Source organism: Rhea pennata, chromosome 10 (assembly GCF_028389875.1).
Source record: "Rhea pennata isolate bPtePen1 chromosome 10, bPtePen1.pri, whole genome shotgun sequence".
NCBI lineage: Eukaryota > Metazoa > Chordata > Aves > Rheiformes > Rheidae > Rhea > Rhea pennata.
Genome location: NC_084672.1, coordinates 13,224,038 through 13,244,661, shown reverse-complemented (window position 1 = coordinate 13,244,661; position 20,624 = coordinate 13,224,038). Strand labels below are relative to the sequence as shown.

Here is a 20,624-nt window from a genome sequence, read left to right as displayed (position 1 = left end):
CTACCGAGGAAAGGGTCCCTGCCAAACCTCGTTGGTACTGCCGTTAATAAGTACTGGCTCATCAGACTGCCGTTGCTGTTTCAAAATCTAGACCTACTTTTGTACTGTAGCAAGTAGTGACACCATTCAACAAATAATAACATAAATGGTCAAATGTGCTCAAAGAGTTTCTACTCCCAGCTGCGAGAGAAGGGGAGATGCTGATGGCCTTCAGCTCATGTCTCCCAGTTCTCTCCCCCTAATGGAAAAGGAGGCCAGAGCTCAATCACCCTGTCTATGTAGTATCTTTAAACACAATTAACATGTATTTAAGATAAGAACTGAAAATAATGTAAACATGAAAACTACTATCATTTTCCTGTAACTAAAAAAATGTCTATTTTAAAAATCCAGGCTTAGATAATTTAAGGTCCTAGGTGTGTAAAATCATAATAGGCAACAACTTGAATGTTTTCATCTGACAACACCCTGCTCTCTGACGCTGAAGTATTTCCTCGTTCTCACTGTTGGAGTGACACACTATATAGCCCAGTCTGAAAGCTTCTTAAAGAGTTAATAAGGTTAACATACCTGGGGTGGTGTACGTAATTCCTTGAGGAAATTCTTCCTGTCTGCTAATTCGGAGGTAGTGCTGCTGCATACCTTTCTCCGCTTATAAGGCAGTCTGGTCTGATTGTTTTGCGTGAGAGCAGAGCTCAAGAACTGTGGGCTTCGAATCCCTTGTCTGTTCCTAACCCACTCGGAGTCTCGGGGAAATCTTGGTACCTCAGTTTTACCATGGAAAAAATAAGAATAATTAGTTTGCCCAATTCATAAGGCTTTCGGAAGCTTACCACACTGTGATGCATTTTGTTTATTTTACGGTGCAATGGAAGTGCTGTTACTGTAGCAACATCTCCAAAAATGGAGTTAAAAAAAGTAGAGGCCAGCAAAACTGGTGTTTTCTAATGACTGAGATATTTAGAGATTTTTAAAAAAATGTTCCTATATATTTGTTTTGATAGACTTTCTATCCCATAGAGGGCTTGTGCTGTACAGGCATTTACATTACTCCATAGTTATAGCAGCTACTAACCCAACGTTTATGGCAGACTCTAGCTGAAAAAAAAAAAAAAAAAAAAAAAAGAAGTGCTGCCACTACCTGTGTTGTATCTGTTTCTGTGACTAGACAGAGGACCTTGTTCTTTTAGACTATTAATCTATTTCATTTCATAGGCATCAAAAGGAAATGAATATTTGCAAAGGTCAAGTTACAGTGTATGGTGAGAAAAACATGCCAAAAACAATTAAAATTACTGGGAGTGTATATATGTGTATAGCACACACCATGTATTGCTCACAGGTGCTCTGTGCGAAGCCACATCCAATAAATGTCAGTCCAGTCCTTTATACCAGGAGAGTGCCAGTCATATAAAAAGAAACACAAGAACAGATGCTTTATGAGAAACAAAACACAATACAAATAAACTCAAAACTGATTATAAAAAATTCACAGTAAACAAGTATTAAAACCTATCTGAATTACATTTGGGATTCAGTGAATGCTTTTTCTACATCTGAGATTCAGCAAATGATTTGTAAGGCAAGACACAAATAATTTATCCTGGTTTGTAAGTCATTTGAAAACTTGTCACTGCATCTCTGTGAGGTATTTTTTTTCTTTTTAATTCCTCTCTCTGTCCCCACTCTCTTTGAACCTCGCTTTGCACAAAGCTAAAATATCCAAAATGCATGCTGAAATTTCAGAATTTCCTCTGCTTGGGTGTTGAGTTTCTTTTTATCTGTAGTACTGAGGACTGAAAATTTGGCTTTAGCACATGTTCTGAAAAGCTAACACACCTCTAGCTGGAACTAGGACTGGCTTTAAAATCTACTAAAAAGCAAACTGTGTGGGTTTAGTGTTTATTGTAAACATTTCACAGTTAGGTATCTTTGCTGCAAGAGCAGTTAAGGCTATTATCACCAGCGAGAGCCAGGTTCGCCAGCTACCCACGCTTCCCTTCCCTGTTGGAAAGCGTTGCCTGTACGTGCCACAGTCATAGCTCAAGAATCTCATACAGGTTGAGAACTGCTTGAGTACGGCAGTATTATATACTACTTTACTAAAGAGTTTGTTACTCCTAAATAAATCTTTATAGACTTACATTTTTTTTTAAGTTGATGCTCTGCTTCCTCTAAGCCAAAGAAGATCTTGTAAGAGGCTATAGATTCCACTCGGGTGACATTTTTATTAGTCCGATTTCATGCAAGCCACAAACACTTGTGCATACTTCAGGATACAGGCATCCTAACCAGATCCAGTCTACAGTGCTGCCAGCTGTTTCTGGCTTGCTGAGATTTTGGAAAAACTGGATTAAACAGATCCAATCTGAGCAGATTTTTAAAGGAAAATTGAATGGGTGTTTCATTTTTTTTAAATACCAAAATAAACATAGGAGCTCTAGAAGTTCTAGAACATGTAGACCTCAGACCTGAACTTCTATACTCATCAAGACGGGTGTGGAGCAAGCAGCAGTAAAGCTCACCAGATAAATTGTCTCAACTCTGACCCAAAGAGACCACACTTTTGGGTGAAAAGCTAACTTGTGTTCGTTACTCATTTAATCCCCTGCTTTTCTGCTGAAAGGGTCAGCAAGGGACTCATTCCTGCTAGTAACTCCGCTGAAGCCACACATTCGTTTCATACAAACCACAGATCTAGGATACTAATGATTTTCAGCTGCTATGAACTGAAGTTGGATCTGACTTGTGACCAGGAGGTTAAAGGCTCCAAATTCAATTACCAAACCCCAGAGCTATCAACTTCTTTTTGCTTAAGCATGACATCAGCACTGATGGAAATGGCAGTGAACTATTGTGTTCAGCCAGGTAGACCAGCAACATGAAGACAAGTTGCTAGGATATGCACCTTTCATAAAGCATATTTCAGCACTTCTCCATTTGCAGACACTTTGTGTTCATCTTCCTTCAGAAGGGGATTGTAGAACAGTTGAGAAGGATGTTCTGCACATAGAAAGTACAATTCCATTCTGGGCACTATGCATGTTTTCAGTATTTAAAAATATTAAGTGATTCCCAAGTGAAAAATTGACTACCGCATATAGTTTATTCATGGCCTACCTAGGACTAATGTTTGATATTCAAGATTCATGCTTAGCAGCTGGTTGATGCAACCTCTTATCAGTCTTATCTTTGCTGGTGCTGCTTTGTCATGGCTAAGCATGACACACGCTTGTGCATGGGCAGGCACAAGCGTGAATGTGTGGAGCCGTTCTGCCTCTGAGCCATCACTGGTGCTTCATCTCCTTTGCTCCTGCAGCTGTGTGATGGCAAAGGCCCAGCTTATCGGCACAGAAGTCCTCAGTTTTAGGCAAGTTCTGAGACAGCGGTGGACAAATTGGTCTTCTACTGGGACTGGATGTTGCCAATTTAGGAAGGGCAGAGGGGGTTAAATGGAGAAAAATCAGAAACACACAGCAAAACAGGAAAAGGCAGAAACTTAACAGGAGCAGAACCACGGAACTAATAAATTACATCCACTCGTGTGATGGAAGTGTCAGAGAAGAACTATGGTTCAGCCAGATCTTCTCCACAGCTAGGGTTTTTCTTGAGGATGTGCTGTAGATTTTTTATAGTTGTTTGAGTTCTTTGGACGGAAAGTAAAGAAAGTCTCTTAAATTCAACTAATAAATCTGACCTTGTTCTCAGGACAGACATATAAGATCTTGGAAGAAGGCAGGATTGTTTTTCAAAATCTGAAATGTGGAAATGAATTGGGTAAAGGAATACAAGATTAAGTTACCTCAGAGCTGAAAGTGTTCAGAACACAAAAGCATTTTCCTTTTTATGGGAGGGAGATTTTTTTTTTCACAAGATGACCTCTCAAGAAGACTATAAAAGTAACATATAGCAAATTTCTGAACTCCTCGGAGAGTTCTAATAAATGACGTTACATTGCTGTTGACCACAGTCTCTTTGGTGAGAGATAGCCTGGTGAGAAACAACATAAATATGAATGATCGTAATTTAACTACTGCTATAAGTAGTACTGCATTTAGTTTTGTTTTATAGGATAATTTTAGTCCCTGTGGGCATAGGAACAATTTATGTGTGTTTACAGTATAACTTACCATTATTTTGAATGAGTACAGGTAAAGGTCCTCCATAAGGAAAAATCATTTGGCCAGTTTGTTATCCATAAAAGTCTCACAGTAACCATTATTAGTATATATCCTGAGTGATTTTGCCCCGAACAACAGAAGCAGTAGGCTCACGGTGTCTCATATCCAGGCCTTCTCAGGAACAGCATCAAAGCTCATTTTGTGAATAAGCCCTGTGCCGCTGAAAGAGTTTATTTCCTCTGCCAATGAGTAGCCTCGTTTGGCAGATGAATTCTACAAACAGCTAGATATTATTTTATTTCTCTCATTCCTGCAGAACCGAGAACGAAATGAAATGGAGGTATAGCAAAGAGTGGGAGCTCTGGGTATGATGTCAGATGAACTTCTTGCAAGCATACACTTCGTATGTTGACGCTCAAGTTTCAAATGTTTTACTGTGGTCAAGATTTCAGAGTCAGTGCTGCTCTTCATATGCGTTTCTTCGCGCTGTACGCCCTGGGATTGCGTACACCAAGACAGACAGGTTTCTAGAGCTTGGGCGTCTGCTCTCATTGCAGTGAAATTGCAACCACAGTCCTGCGTGGGGCTTCTCCGGATGGAGTGCTGCCTAATCGGACGAGCTGCTGTGAGCCAAAAAAGTGAATACATCTCAGCTGAACCACCACACATTAGGAACATCAGCGATGGCTGTAAATCTGCTTCAAATACCTTGTTGTAAAGCTAACCAGATGTAATAGTTATTTTGCTTCAGCTGAGCTCTAGTTTTGATGTTTCTGCTTTATTTAATTTAAAGGGAATATTACACACAGGCTGATCTATTCTCAATTTATTCTGTTTAAAAAACGGGAAGTTGTCTTGTGAAAAGGCTCTTTTTCAGACATATCTAGATGAAGATAAAGCTTGATCCTCTATTAATTACTTTCTAGCCAAAACTAGGACTAGATATCCAGAAGAAAATGGAATAAATTTTGTATATGTGTGTGCATGTGTATATTTCCCAGTGGGATGAAATTCAAACAGAACTGTAAAGAAAATAAATATTTTTGTTTTAATGAGCTAAATGAGGCTTGAATGTATTGTGAACATGTCTGGACTTGGTTTCTTGTTTGGGGGTTTTAATGTTAGATACAGCCAAGAGACTCCTGGGGATTATAAAAAACTGAATTTTTGTGATGAAGGATTTTATGGCATTTCTGAAGTACGAAATGTTCTCAACCACCGCTGCAAGCTCAGGCTCGCTTAACGTCACCTCCTCAGCATGACTGGCTATTTCATTTTGCGATAGAGAAGCGTTGGAGTTTGCTTAAGATTTACAAAGAAACCTTCATATGCATGGGGCAATTTACTAGGATTTAAATGTCTCTAAAGAAAAGATTTAAATATGTATTGGAAAATATAGGCACACTTTCTCTATTACCTCTTCTGACTCTTCATGTATACACTGTAAATCTCAAGGGGACTATGTGCAGGACTTCATCCTAGGAAGTGTACACAGTAGGCTAGTATTTTACATTTTGCATATAAGGAAAAGTAAAATCACCCTATTGCCTTCAAAAGGAATTGTGTTGAATTCCTGACTTGAATGCCCTTGCAGATAGTGGTGCAAGCACTGAAAATAGAAAATGTTATTTATTTGTTGGTTGCCTTCCTCTTTAAAGTGTAATTTTTTAAAGTGTAATTAAAAAAATAGTAAAAATGATGCATATGTTAAAATTTTCCTCAGCCAGTGCGAGTTCCGGTACCCATCTCCATTTTACTCTGCGTGCAGCAGGGTCTCAGTAGGTAGGGCAGGCTTTAATGAGCAGACAAGCTGTTGCTGAAGTACATTAGATCTTATGACTGTATCTGGGTTTTTTACACCTCTACTAATGCATTTTGTTTGACTAACTGGTAGTGAGTACGACCAGCTACAAATACAGGGAACAGAAATATTGTGGTCCATAGCAGAAACTAGAGGCTGCTCTAACTCGCACCAACAGGACAGAAGATATGCAACTAGCCCAGGATCAGGGGAGTGCAACTTTACCTTAAAGACACCCTTGTGCTCTTTATCCTGTGCTATGTCTTCCGTCTTTGCACTGGAAGAGCCTGGTCCATGTTGTCAGCAAGCTATGTACCTCCTTGTCACAACAGATGAAGAGAAATACACATTTGACTATCAGATTTCATACTTCTTGAATTGCAGAGTCAAAACATTTTCATTTGACATGTAGTCTGCATGTTTGTCTACTCAAAGCGGGGGGTCCCCAGGCGGAAACACATGTGCAATCTAATCAGTATCTGGGTGGCAGATCCTGCCCCAGTAGGTAAAACTTTTCCAGCAAGATAGATTTCAATTCCTCCCTACCCCCAAGTCGGTTGTTCCCACATGGAATGTACAGGTAGCTGTAAATCTCCTCTTAAGACCTCCAGCTCTGTCCTCAGCATAGTAGCTGAAGCGTCTAAGCCGGTGCTCTGACACTTGCAAAGTTCAGCACTGGGCTGCTGAGACCACAGTGGCTGAGTCCTGCTGTTGGTTTAGCTCTACACTAGTGAGCCTGACTTGGGGGGGTCACTGTTGCTCTTCACAATAAAGTTAGTCTTGCAAACAACTAACAAACCTTCTTTCATCCCCAAGGCTTGGGGCATGTTCCAGGCTTATATAATGAAATCACAGTAACCCCCGCTGTGGTGTAAAATATCACTGTTGGTTGGCAATGCCAAGCAGAGGTACGTGAGAGTTTGAGAGAGGAAAGACTGCTCTGCTTGATTGAAGGCATGTGGAGGAAGGGAAGAGCTGAACTGCAAAACAAGATCGCCAAAATTGTCTGCAGATGTTATGGCATCTTTCTGCAGATGGTCAGTGATGCCAGATCCCTGGGAGGGCAGGTGTCACCTGCAGGCTTTCTGCCCACATGTTATGCGCCACATAGTTTTTAAGAGATGTCAAATCCCCATGTTTATTCTTACATAAGGAAAGTAGAGGCTTGGGAGGCTGAGGTTCAGAACAAAGATTGTGAAAGGTTTTCTTTTTTTGTTAACGTAAGCAAATTACTTTAGGAAAAGTGTATTTTTAGTATAAAATAAAACCTTGCACAGGAAGATGGAAAAAGCTGTAGTATTAACATAGAAGGCTTGCATAAAAAGTGAATCTCTTCCTCTCCTGCTCCCTTCTTCTCTCTCTTTTGTACATCTGGTTGGTGTAGAAGGTTTACTTTAGGTTTACTCTTTATGAACTGCAATTTATGAAGATGTTAATTAAAACTAGTATTTTGATGCTTTTGCACAGACTACTTAATCAATTAGTTGTATTTGCAAAGCACTTTTAAGCACTAATTATTGCTAAATATGAAATTGTGGTTTTTTTATTAACTTTCAGAAACAGAGGATGTCAAGAAGATGGGAGCCTTGTGGTGGACTTCAGGTAGCTTTTGATCCTCTCCCTTTCTGATTGAACAGGAGCAGCCAGGTGAGAGCCCTGACGCGGCAGCAGGTTTCGTATAAAGCAGGGCACTTCCATCCAGAGCTTTCAGTGTGGAGGCATGCTCTTTGAGGACTTGTTTTTCCAATGTGTTAGATGAAACACTCTGTTCATGTTCCTGGGAGCATGTGATTCAGATCCTTAAGTGTATGGTCAGCCCTGTGTCTGAATCCTCTGTGGGATCCGCGTTTCCTGTAAGGAAGCTGGAGAAATCTGAGTCAGCTGCTGGTGCTGTTCCTAAGTGGCAAATAGTGGGATTGCCAAGAGGCTTGGAATAAGGACACAGTTCCCTGTTCCTCCCACTTAACCAGCCCTTCACCACTGGCAGTGGTGATGGACCACAAGAAGCATCTTTGACAGTTATGCCCTGCTTTCTCTTCTAGCAAAGGACAACAGAATTTCATGGTGCATTAAATGCAAGCTGATGGACATTGAAGGAGGATGTATAAAAATCAACACTGCATGAGGGCTGACATGAAAGATTTCTGGGCAGCCAAGCTATTGAACCATTGACAGAAGTGTTAAAAGCAGGGGCATAACAAGCATATTGGTGATAAAAATGGAAAAATTGTAAGGCAGTTTGTGGTTAAGTGAGAAGAGAAAAAGAGGAGACATTTCTAGCCTTGACTGAATAATCTTTATTAGAGTCATCTGTAGTGAGTTCATAGAGTGTTTTTCTTTAAAGGAAGAAAGTAGAACGCAACTAGGGATGTACATGATGGGTGTCTTTGCAATATAAAGCAAGCAGCTATAGAGAGAAACATTTCAGATCTCAAGGGAGAGGGATGTTGTTCTTGTCAGGAGTTCCAAACTGTGAAGAGCACATGGATAATTCACCAGAGGACACATCTTCTTAAGCACTTCCCTGAATAGAAATGAAATCATTAAATTAAGGCCTAAAGGTCCAGTCCTATCTTCGGTAGATACAACAGCGGAGAATTAAATGGTATTTACATTCCTAAATAGTTGTATTGACTTCAGTGGGACTCTCTGGGAGATTTGTCTTTAATTTTGCTATAAAAAGATTGGACTCCAGGCAGTGTCAGAGGGGTAGAATGAAGAGATGTCACTGGTCTTCTGTTATTCTGGTGTCGTCGACAATGTCATGTAGCAGAAAGTAAGCGCTGAAGAAATCTTAGAAATAGAAAATTTAATTTAAAAGAATGTATTAAAAATCTTCCTGTGTCTTCTGTACTGTCTATGTAATAAAAAGGAATATAAAATTGAGGGTGGTACATGCACTCCTCTGCAAAAATAGAGATTATTTATCTGCATAAATAAGTCTATGTTTACAGCTCAGGTTTTTAACCTTAACATATAATTTCTTTGCTTTTGTGAGAGTTAGTTGGAAGATTAACATCTCTTAGATGCAGCTACAGTGCTTGTTAGTGAATTAGCTCTTTTAGAAGGTAAAAGCATAAAAGAATATGAAAAGAATAGTTTATCTTGCAGTGGATACTAAGGTCATGTGTTTAGATGTCGACACAATAAAGCTATTAAAGAGCTATTCTAATTAATCATGTGAAAATTCTTACAGCCAAGTAGTGAATGAGGTGCTGTGATCTATTACATCCCTTTGCACTATTTTAGCAGAACCATTACAGAACCTGCTAGGGATATCTTTTGAATGCTTGTTTTCCCCTGTCCATCGAATTTTGTAGTCTTCAATGTAGTAACCTGTAACTGTCCCCAGATATCACACAGGCCTACTAATGTTATAGACAGCAGTAATTTTGAGGAACGGTGTCCTTTCTTTGAGCTTACCTTGTGTCTCATTTTAGCAAAGCATATCTGGATCTGAAAACCAGTCCTTTTACTTCAGGAAACTTTGCTCGTGTGAGTACTTCTACAGTCGTGTGTGCAAGTGCTACTTAGGCCACTTCTGGAAACGCTTATTCTTCTAACACGGCTGGGTGAGCTGCCTTCTTGCAGAACAGAAACTCCCTCTCTGTTAGTGGATGCTGTGTGTGACTCAGTGAAAATGGAAACTTGAAAAGCTGGTGTTTCTGAGACAGTAGTCTGCTTGACTAAGCACCGAACCACTAGTTATTTTATTTAACTGTCTTCTTGAAGAACCAAAGATTCCCATTTTCATGAAATCCTTGCATGCCAGATTTCAGTCTAACGCACACTTTTATGGGCAGGTTGCAAAGCCTTGGAGACCTACTGTCATTCACAACAGCAACGTGAATTGTGCTCCTTTGGGTTTAAGTGCTGCTATTCATATAAGCCTTAGCACTAGATGCATCCTTCCATTGAGACAGATGTGGAGCAGAGGTAGATAAAATGGGTCAGAGAGGGTGTAAAGAGAGAATCAGTTCCTCAAGCTTATGAAAGGCCGTGTATGAGAAAAAGAATAAACAAATCTTTGCCCTGAAACTCATTTGGTTGTTGCATCACGTGATGTTATATGAACTTATTCCACAAAATTGAAGTTGATCATTTGATCTCCTTTTGCATTAGTTTGTTTTGTGATGGTGTCATGCAATGCTTGGTGGAGCAGAATTTCAAAATCTTAATTCAGTATCTTGGATTTACGTCACATAGAAATGAAAACTCTATGCTGCCTTTGGAAAAATGTCTTTGTTTGGAGGGATGGAAAAAAGGGCTTGACATATTTTAAGTGCTAGTCTTTTTTTTATTATTATTAACATCATAGTAGCCATGGTCATTTCTGACAGACTTTTTTTGCAGTAGTGTTTCTTTTCATTTTGAAATTAGCAAGATGAAGCTGTTGCCTTATAGTAGAAATGGATGGTCTCCTGAATCCTGCTTACTGGTGTTCAAACAGTAAAAACGTCTTAAAACTCTGAATTATTTTAATGGGAAAAAGGACCCATTGACTTGAACATTACGTTTGTACCACACACTATTGTGCTAGATGTCTCAAATGGGCATCATCCAGTGGAAAGATTCTTGTCAGGTGTCACAAATTATTTCATGCTTTTGACCCTCCGCAGGGACGTTCTGTCATATCTAACATTTGAATTCTTCCCCATTTGTTTGAAAAAGTGTCCTTCTTCTTCTTTTTTTTTTTTTTTTTTTTTAATGTGGCGATAGTGATGAGAACTATCTTCTAGCAAAGTCAGAGGAAAATGTGGTAGCATGAAACTACTCTTTGAAATATTGACTTTAAAAGCAGCATTAGCTTGACTAACTGGTAACTACAGAGTGGAGGAGGTAAAAAATTAACTTGGTGTATCCAGTGTAGCACTCTCTGAAGACCATGTGGTTAGCATTTGCCTGTCACTGTTCAAATAATGGAACAAAAACATACGAAAGGTCGATGCAAAAGATTCATCGGGAGATCAGGTGAATAGAGAGAAGATAGTTGGTAACAACTACCCTGTATCTTAGCAGAAAACATTTTATTCATCAAAGGCGGGAAAAAACTCCAAACATTTGCTTTTCACATAGTATGTATTTCCAAAAGACACAGAACTCGGTAATCCTTAGTATTTGCTCAGAAAAAAATTGTAGTTCACAGCCAGTGCTTACTATTAGATACCACATAACAACAGGGGCTACCTGCTATCATGGAGCACGGGAAAGTGTGTGGTGACTGTGGCTTACCTCCTGATTGTTTCACTGGAAAAAGTTTGTTTTCCTGCTGTAATCTAGGACTTGTGAAAAAATGACATAGTTGATTACTTTTATCTCCAAATATAAAGATTTTGGTTATTATTTAGAATTGCAATTCCCTGTTTTCTTTACTTTCTTCTTTCACAAAGTATCCTGCTGAGATAGCTTATTTTCACCATGAAGGTTCAGATTCTAGTTTTCTCTTCAAAGAGAGCCAGAGATCTACGTCAGATGGAGATGGACTCACTGTTTGCATCAGTGACTCACTGGAGAAGATAATAGTTTCCGAAAGCCTTGTCTTCCGTAAAAGCCAGATTCTCAGCTGCAGGTGGGAGCAGTGGCACCTTCCTGCCATTCAAACTCAGATATACTGAGGTTAGATGAAAAACTGTAAATTTCCAAACTACAGTTATTTTTGTTCCTGACCAGCAGTGTTAATAGTAGAGCCTCATTTCATGATTACATGGTTACTGGCAATCTGCATCTTGGAAGACTTGGACTCTACCCAGACCTAATCAACAGGCAAAGGAGCCGGAAATTATCTGGCATCACACTAGGTGGGGAATAGAACTCAGATCTCCCTCCTCGCAGTCTGATTCCTGATTTACAAATCCATGTACACTGCAAGTATTTCTTTCTTCACTAGACTAAAATAAGATTTCCATCTACAGTGTGGATTTTTTCCTATCTCTATTTTCTAGAAGTTATTACTAACTTTTTGATATTTAGTAACATTTAAGTATCTGCAATAATGTTTTATATATTTGATTAAACAGCATATTGTAATAATAGTAAAGATAGGGAAATTGTCTGAAAACCATTTGCTCTTTTTTATTTCTTTAAGTCCTGTTTGGTATTTGTTTCTTTCCTGAAATACATGGTTACATGCAGTCCAAGGCAAGGGAAGCAGCTGGAAATACTGCAGCACAATGCTATTTCACACGGCAGTGTGGAAGCCCTATCTATGAGATGAGGTTCAGACCAAAAACCCGTGATGTTTTGCACTGGTTGATTATTTATCTAAAGTTGGGGAAGATGCATCTCTAATGTTTACTAAGGCCAGAGGCTTATTGTGAAAGTAACGTTAATTGACTGAAACCAATATTTTCTTGGGACATCTAGGATCTTTTTTTCTAATAAGCTAACACTTCAGAGGCCTGGAAAATTGTGGTCTGGCATCTGTTTGAACTGTATTTTCCATATATTTGGTTTGTAGAATTTGGATTGTGAAGTGCTGTGACATCAGTCAGCAGATGAATGCTTGGAGTTGAAAGAGCAAGGGTCTGAGGTTTAGGTGTTACTTTGAGCCAGTGACCATCAAATCCAAATTGTTTTATGTTTGCTGCCTCTTGACGTTTTTCAGACCGATCCATTCTCTCGCCCTATCTGTTGTTTACTGTGCACTTTAATGTAACCCATTAACCCTGTTCTCTCCACTGCAAAAATTTATGGCTAGGAGACTGGCATAATCTCATGCAGAAGCAGTTCTAATAAAACTCCTAAAGTGCAACATTTATTTTATGCTTCATACTTCCTGATTTCTTTATGTAAGCACAATTTGAAATTTAGTAGGAAATAGAACTATTGGGAAATTAGTTTTAAAGATGGCAGTCTAATAAGACTTTATTTTAAAATTTATATTATTTCCAGTGATTAAGCTGAGTTTTAGCATAGCCTGGAGTGCTTCGTTCATGGGGAATGATTGAGGAAGTAATTACAGCTACTTCTCTGACAGTGTCTGCAAACACTAGGACTGTGCTACCTGATTATAATTAGACTTACATCCCAGAAATTATGACCATTTTAGAAGAACAAAGCTGTAGATTGTAGAGAGGAAATACTACAAGCCAATCCATACATTTAGTTTAATCTTATCCATGTTTCCATATTTTTATAGTAATTTATACTTATAAGTAATATCTTAATATATTATCTCAATATTTCAATATTTCAGTATATTTCAGTATTGCTGTGAGTTACAGCGCAATCCTCCCCCCCCCCCATCGCAAGAAAGGAACTACTAGACAGAACATTATTTTTAACACGTTTCTCACGCTTTTTAGTCCATCTCATCATCGGTAGAAAGCACAAATCCCTTGAGAAAGCATCTGCTTCTGGGCAGAGGAGCAGAGAAGAAGGGTTGAGGTTAGTGGAAAACGAACGAAGGAATCCACACTAATTCCGTAGTTTTCCTCTCTCCCCTGAAATTTCCTCTGCTCCCCTGAGCACTGTGAGATTCTCACTTGTCCTTTCCATGGCGACAGAGCTAATCCTGATGCCAGTAAGACTGAGCAGTAATTACCCTTCTCCTGAATACTGGCTTCCAGGGCAGGGAGTCGCGTGGCTCAGCAGTGGGGCTTGGTGTCCCCTGGCAGGTCAGCCTGGTGCGCTGCCACCCCCTGCTCAATGTACTTCACTCAGCTGAGCATAAGCAAGCAGATTTGGATGCAGCTCTTGAGTTTACATCAGGAATGTCCGATCTTATCTATGCGTGGACAAAACGGATATTTAAAAGAAATAAAACTCTTTCTGGAACATTGAATCATCCAGGTTTGTTTTGACTCCATGACTGCGGAGATCCTCCCATCCCTGAGTACAAGAGCTGTGCTGTCTTACTGCACAAATGCTGGGTGCAGCCAGGCACCGTAAATGCAACAATGAGCCATTAAATAAGGCACTTCTAAAAGGTCGGTTTTTTCCAAATCACTAGGCTTTCACTGTGGAGAAAATTAATTACAATGAATACAGTGGCCATAAATTTGTTTTTATAACCCCTTGTCTTCAATGCTGAATAAATTAGTCATCATCATCATAACAGGCTGAGATGAAGATTTATGGTCCAACTTCATCCCTGGTGTTATTTCAGCAGTGTTATGCCAGGAGTGACTTTGATCTAAGTGTCTGTCCTGCGAGTTGTGGAAGATTGGGAGCCGCCTTTTCCCTTTTCATTATTAATTGCACTGTGTTCCCTCCTTCTAGAGAAAAATCTGTCCTTTTTTGTTATGTTTGCTCTTCTTCTTTTAGTGTTCTTTCCATTCTACTTGTGAACTCTTTCACTATGCCATGTCATTTTGCTTTAAAGGTGAAGGCCCTATGATAAGAAATTCACATCCCAGAGCTTTCTCCACGAAGCAGTTCAGAGGAAGAAGTTTCAGGTGCACTGTTGGACCATACATAGTTGAATTCTTCTGACTTGTCATCCAAAAAAAAGTCAGTAAACTCAGTACTTTGGAGCTGGTTTGACGGAAGTCTCTGTCCCTGGCACCTGATAGCTGTGTTGTATTAAAAAGCCTTTTACTGATCTTCAAGAGGAAAAGACACACACACAAAAAAGATCTTTTAAGCTTGCTGAAATCAAACTGCTCTGGACCAGTCAGGGTTACAGATGTTTAGTTCTCTGTGTTTTGTCCTCTGTGTGACTCAGCACCTTGCAGGACTAGGTCTTTCTGTACACATGTCCAAGAAATTAATGAGCAGTTCAGATACTAGCAAGTAAGGCTCAGTTTTCTTTTAGAATGGGTCATCCTGGCTGTAGAATTGGCTAACATTAGTGAGGAATAGGTTTTACTGCGTATTTCCAGTGCTTCCTTTCAAGGTCAGCTAGTTAGAAAGCAGTATTTTACATGAACATTTTGTAGAGGATTTTTTTTCTTTTGTTGTTCTGTATTTTGAAAAACTAGTTTCCTAAGCCAGATATTTTTAATCACTAAACTTTCTTACAGAACAACAGTATCATGAAGATTTTCTTGTCCAAAAGAGTTTTGATGGGAATGATGGGAATTGTTCTGTCGTCTTTACTTCTAAGGTATCTGCTTTGATCTGGGTCAGTATGGATCAGGAGTGCAAAACAGATGATAGGACAGAATAACATTCTTACTGTTATTATCAATTGTATAATGCTAGCTGTTGCATTTTGAACCATATAAAAGGATTTATGCGATCTTTGTCTCTAATAGCCCTAAAAAAGAAAAATTTGGTTGTTAACGGTACTGGTTGAAAATCTCCTGTTACAACTGTATGACCCCATTTGAAGTCATTAGAGTAAAATGCAGGAAAATTATTCCCTTTTAGATGTCTTAGTCTGGGTACCACGGTAAATGTGGATACAGTGGAACTATCTTAAATACTTCTTTTTTCTTTTGCCAATACTCAGATTTTCTGTAAAAATCTATTTTCTCTGCAAAATAGTGTTAAATGTGGTTATAATTAATGTAAGATTACACAAGAGCAAAAATTTTATCTGTTCATAGACTTGTTTTTATTCTAACTTTCTGAAAATACTACAATGGTTTGTTTTTTCTTCCTGTGAAAACATACGAAGCAGTAGGAGGAGTATTGTTTCATAACCCGTTAAGCCCAGCATACATCTCATGCCCTAATCAGCTGTAGTTTAGCTCTTTTGCTTAACACTTCTACTCTTCTTTAATGATATTCCTGGGACCTTGCCACAATGTTGATTAAGATGTCAAACAAAATGTTGTGAGATTTTTGCTACCTGGAGTGTGAAATGTATTGGCAGAAGTTGGAGAAATGAACTTTAAAATTCAGGTTGTTTATTAGCTTTATTTGTGGAAGTGAAATAGTGAGGTGTGTGTGAGAGAGATGCATTTTATCAAAATATCCTTCAACTAATGCAAAAAAAAAAAAAAAAAAAAAAAAAAAAAAAAAAGCAAAGCCAAAGGTTTTGAGAGCTGCTGCTAATATAAATGCTCAGCCTATCCCTTTACGTCACATAGCAGAAAACATGTGGGGAACAAGATTCTGATGTGCAGGACTAGAGTTAAGGTCTTTTAATTAAATTTAAAGATTTTTTTCCCTCGTGGGAAATGATATGTTTAGCAATTTTCTGACAAGAATTTGACTTGAAGATGCTAGCATCAGCAGACAGAGGAGTACATTGAGAAGTACTAGTAGATGCTGTTTAGGAGATTTGGGGAACCATTATTTATGTAACATCTTGTTTTGTAAGTGCTGTGATAGAAACCTGGTAAATAAGTATCAGCATCTTATATAATATTATGAAGCGCTTTAAACTGATGCTCAGGATGCAAAGCTAACTTGAGGAAAGCCAGTTGCCACATGTTCCACTGCAGTCCACTGTTGCTGTTCTTGCAGCTGATCCCAACTATACTCCAACTTTACAAGCAACCAAAATAAAGATAGTGAAGTAATATAACAAAGATATGACTGTATTAAGTCAAAGAGGACCTTTAAGGAATACAGCCAATTTATCCCTTTTTTGCCTCTGCTAACTTCAGTGAAGTTAGGGCAAGGAGTGGTTTTGGTCCCTGAGCTTTGGATATCCAGGTCACGATCTAATTCTTACTACTCCAGCAAGCAAGCCTGTCGTGTCATTTCAAATTGGCATTCGGTACAGTACATGCTAATCTCCTCAGTCTCGTATGATTCTTTGTGCTGTATAGGCAATAACCGGTGATGAAGGCAGGTGCCCAAGAACTAGATCCTCGTTTGGTGCATATATCGTAAAGCCGTCAGGGAAGTTTCTCTACTAATATTATTGCGTTTTCTCCTTGTCCCTTTTTACAAGTCAGATAATTGCTACCAACACATTAATTTGTACATACCTTGATTTGTATCCTGTCTTTTACTATCCTGTTTGAGCAGCTAACAGCAGCCATTTGGTTAAAAGGAGGTCATTTTATGTCTTAACATGACTATGTTCAGTGAAGCTTCTCTGTTCATCCCGCATGGATGGAAAGATTCCCAAGGCTATCCTGAAGGATTCTTGCAAGAGATGTTGTACAGAAGTAGTAAATATTATAAAGATTTTGCTCTATACTAATGAAAATTGTATTGTGTCATCTCTGAATTACTCACACAAGAAAATATATTACTCTCAGAGAATGCCAAAAGGAGCTGTATTCCGAAGCAGGACATCTTCCAAGAAATAAGATGACTGTGCCAGAGTTTGCTGTTGATTCCACTGTATGTTGAAAATGGTTTGGGACAAGCTAGATTTAAGCAGGTGCACTAATGCTCTTCTTCTGGGTGCTTGAAAAAGCAGCTGGTTTGTTTGCTGAGTAAATTTGCAGCTATTGTGGCTTTAGTGCTGAAAAATTAATTTGAAAAAGGGACCTGAACCTTCCTGTGTGCATATATAAAAAGTGAGGAAGCTATTACAGACACCTTTTTCTTTCAATCTAAAAGTGAAACCTCTTTTGGAAGCCTTTTAAAGATAGAAGCTCTAGCTGACAAATTTGTTAACTCTGTTCTCAAATGCCTAGCTAAGGGTATCAGTTAGAAGTCTCAAATGCTTGGGTAAAGGTATCAGTTAGAAATCTCCTCTTCTGGATTCTTCATCTGGAAAGAGGCTTCTGGCTTTCACAATCAAACTTCCTCCCTATCACAAAAAATATATATATTTTAAAAAACAGAGAAAGGAAGAAGGTAGCTACCATTAGATCCCAAGATTAAAAGCACAAACTGTAGCAAAACTACAAGTGTGAAAGTTGTACTGATTAAAGAATTGCTTAGCTCTTAGCGACGACACGTTGCTCCAAGACACAGCTGAGAAGCCTCCTGCCATCTTGGTTGGGTTTTGTATCCTTGCTGTCTGCTATGTCTGTGTCTTGCCCGGACCATTAAGGGGCTGTAAAACTACACCATGTTGTCCTCTTCCAGGCAAAGCAACCCGTGGTGCATCTGTGAAAATAATCAGAGCTTTGAAGGCTTTTCAAACTCTTCTGCTCGCCGTTGCCTGACTACAACTTTGGATTTGTGGAAAAAAGCAATTCCAGCGGCTGTACTATTCTCTAGTAATTTCAATGTTGTGGGTAGCCAAAATCCTAGTGTTAGAGTCAAGCAGCAAGGACACATCTATGGATTTCCTTGAGCAAACAAATTACTCCGGATAAATTTTTTTGCCCAAATACAGAGATTTGTGTAAAACACACACATACTTGCAGTTAAGGAGTTGTTTTCAGTCTCTGCCTAGGGGCCCAGATTAGCACATACTATCTGTGCCTGTGTATAACTTCCCTTTGAACTGAGACAGAGAAGCTGGGAGAGGAAAAACTTTTCAGTTAGTCAACTTAGTTTGTACTATGGCAATTTTATGCTCTCAGTAAACTTAGGCTAAAGGAATAGAATGACTCATTGGAGCAATTAACTTAATGGTGTGTGTGTGTGTGTGTATTAAAATAGCAAGTGCTTTTGGTGAAAGTGCTAAAGGGTATTTAAAGTGGCCACTGCACAAAAAAGATCTTCCCCAGAATTTGACAGTTACATTAGAATTGTAAAACATTGGGAATATTGTCTATATGTAATGTTCAAATGGTTTGTGGCTCTTTCAAGTTAGCTTTTAATAGGTGTTCAGATGTGCAGTTTTCACTTGCACAAATGCAACCAGTAAGCAAGTTCTGTACTGAAGATTATGGGCATTTGGCAAAAAGACATTTTAAATGATTTTTTTTGGCATATTCAGAATGAGGATTTTGTGCTGGAGTTCATGAATCGTTGCCTTAACTAAGAAAGGACAAAATCTAAAATGTTGCAATCAAATGTAGAACTTGAAATCAATACTGTTTGTTAATTACAGATTCTCTGTTAGATAGCCTTGCAACCCCTGGAAACCTTTTCTGCCTCACATGGTTTTAACAATATATAGTAAAAATTGACACACCTTTACTACCCATCCGTTGAATGACTATTGGTCTGTTGGCATCCTACAACCCCCATTATAGCAAAGATGTTTCTAAATCTGCTAAGTCTAGGTGGTTATTGATAACTGTATCTATCTCTTGATTTCTTAAGCATACATTCAGGCAGGCATCTCATGCAGATCTAATATATTTTAAGCACCTTTTTTGCAGACTCACTTCCTAGAACCAGCCTTATAGCGCTCTGAATTTGCTACTTACTTAAACATATTTGTCAAATTTGTTTTAATAAGAACTGCCAAAGTTCTGTCTTCTAAGAATTTATCTCTTTAAGAGACCATGTGGCAGAAGAACATTGAACAGAAACAAGGGAATTTCTTAGTGACAAAGATTTTTAAAATGTAAAATTAGTTTCAGGACTGTGGAAAACAAAAAAAAAAGTAGTGGTCTCAGTTCTCTGCCACCTGAATCCTGGGTTTGAACCAAATTATTAGGAGACAGCCTTGCCATCCTGCTTTGTTGATCTTGCTTTTAAAGTTGGTATAACTGGTTTTTGCTTAAAGACATGCTCTTTTTGCAAGGAAGCACCTGTCCTTCAGGCAGTTGCATGTTTCCACTATGAATTTCCAAACTGTAGCACTTGTATCATTTGTTTTCCACGCCTTTGGGTGGAAAGTCTGTTGTTTACCTAAGAATGAGCTGTTCAGCACCAATGGCTCAAGATTATTTTACTGCAGCTACTGAGACACAGTCTTCTTGCTAAGATTCAAACTTTTGCTGCAAAATAGATAGTTCATGAAGATATCTCCTAAGAGAAACAAAGTGGAATTCAGGTCTTGGGCGGACAAAACTCAAACTGTTGGATACATATAGTGGCCTTCCACTTGGAAAAGTAGATTATCCTGTCTACTGTTCTCATAAATCTGATAGATGCTTTAATACTCAGAGTGTCTAAGAGTTGCTTGCTAGACATTACCTAAAGGGCTTATACACTGACTGCTGATTTAAAGAGTGCCATCTACCGATTCTTAGCACCACTTAATGCCACAGTCTGATGTTTCTGATGGATAGCACTAAGATTTAGAATATCTAGGTTATAATTCTTACTGCTTTGAAACATTAATTTTAACACATGTATATTATCTCATTTCAATTACGTGCAGTAGTCCACACCCACATATAGAGTAACTGATGAGTTGTTGCTATCATGTCATAATTCACCAGCCTCATAAAGCATAACATTACCTAAAATTACCTCCTTTTAACCAACGACTGCCAGCATCCTTTTCAGTTTGTAGAAAGATGTGAAGTGAGATGTGCCCAAAGTGTTCTGACTGTCACTATAATAAGAGTGATGTGTACACTAGAGGGTTAATTTTCTTGACTCAGGATGCCTGACTAGCAATATAACCATGTGCAAGAATTGGAATTACTGACCTTTGCTCCATGAAAGTTTCTTGAGAAAGGAGACTTTTTACTCAGCAGACCATGCATATCCACAGATAAGCCCCGTGAATGGTGTGCTGAAAGGGCAAAGGAGCCACAAGATCTACTTTAGGCTGCAGAAATGGTCGTAGAGACGAGAGAAGCTAATAATATCCCTGCCACGTGTCAGCCGTTCCCCTTGGTTATACGGTCGTGTGAAAGGGTGGACTCAACAGAGCGCTCTGATTTTCTAACCTGGCTGTTGCGTCAGGGAGCCAGCCGAGCGTCTGTTTTGTGATCAGAGACGGCACTGGAACAGGTCCCACTTTGCAGTCAGTATCTTTTTTTTTTTTTTTTTTTTTTTGATACTCAGCTCTTTGGTAAGAATATTTCCAAAGGAACAGTAAAAATTAAAGT

At 38.8% G+C, this 20,624-nt stretch overlaps 2 long non-coding RNA genes across 2 annotated transcripts; both read right to left on the bottom strand.

Annotated features, from left to right (window-relative positions):
- Nucleotides 1-593: 593 nt before the first annotated feature.
- LOC134144875 (uncharacterized) lies at nucleotides 594-6,231 on the bottom strand. Its single transcript, XR_009959502.1, has 3 exons — nucleotides 6,148-6,231; nucleotides 1,327-1,384; nucleotides 594-765 (listed from the first exon to the last, which is right to left on the bottom strand). It is a non-coding gene; the product is annotated as an uncharacterized LOC134144875 (long non-coding RNA).
- A 1,168-nt stretch (nucleotides 6,232-7,399) lies between these two features.
- LOC134144793 (uncharacterized) lies at nucleotides 7,400-20,275 on the bottom strand. The gene is made up of 3 exons (XR_009959491.1): nucleotides 20,220-20,275; nucleotides 9,346-17,826; nucleotides 7,400-8,715 (listed from the first exon to the last, which is right to left on the bottom strand). It is a non-coding gene; the product is annotated as an uncharacterized LOC134144793 (long non-coding RNA).
- Nucleotides 20,276-20,624: the final 349 nt, after the last annotated feature.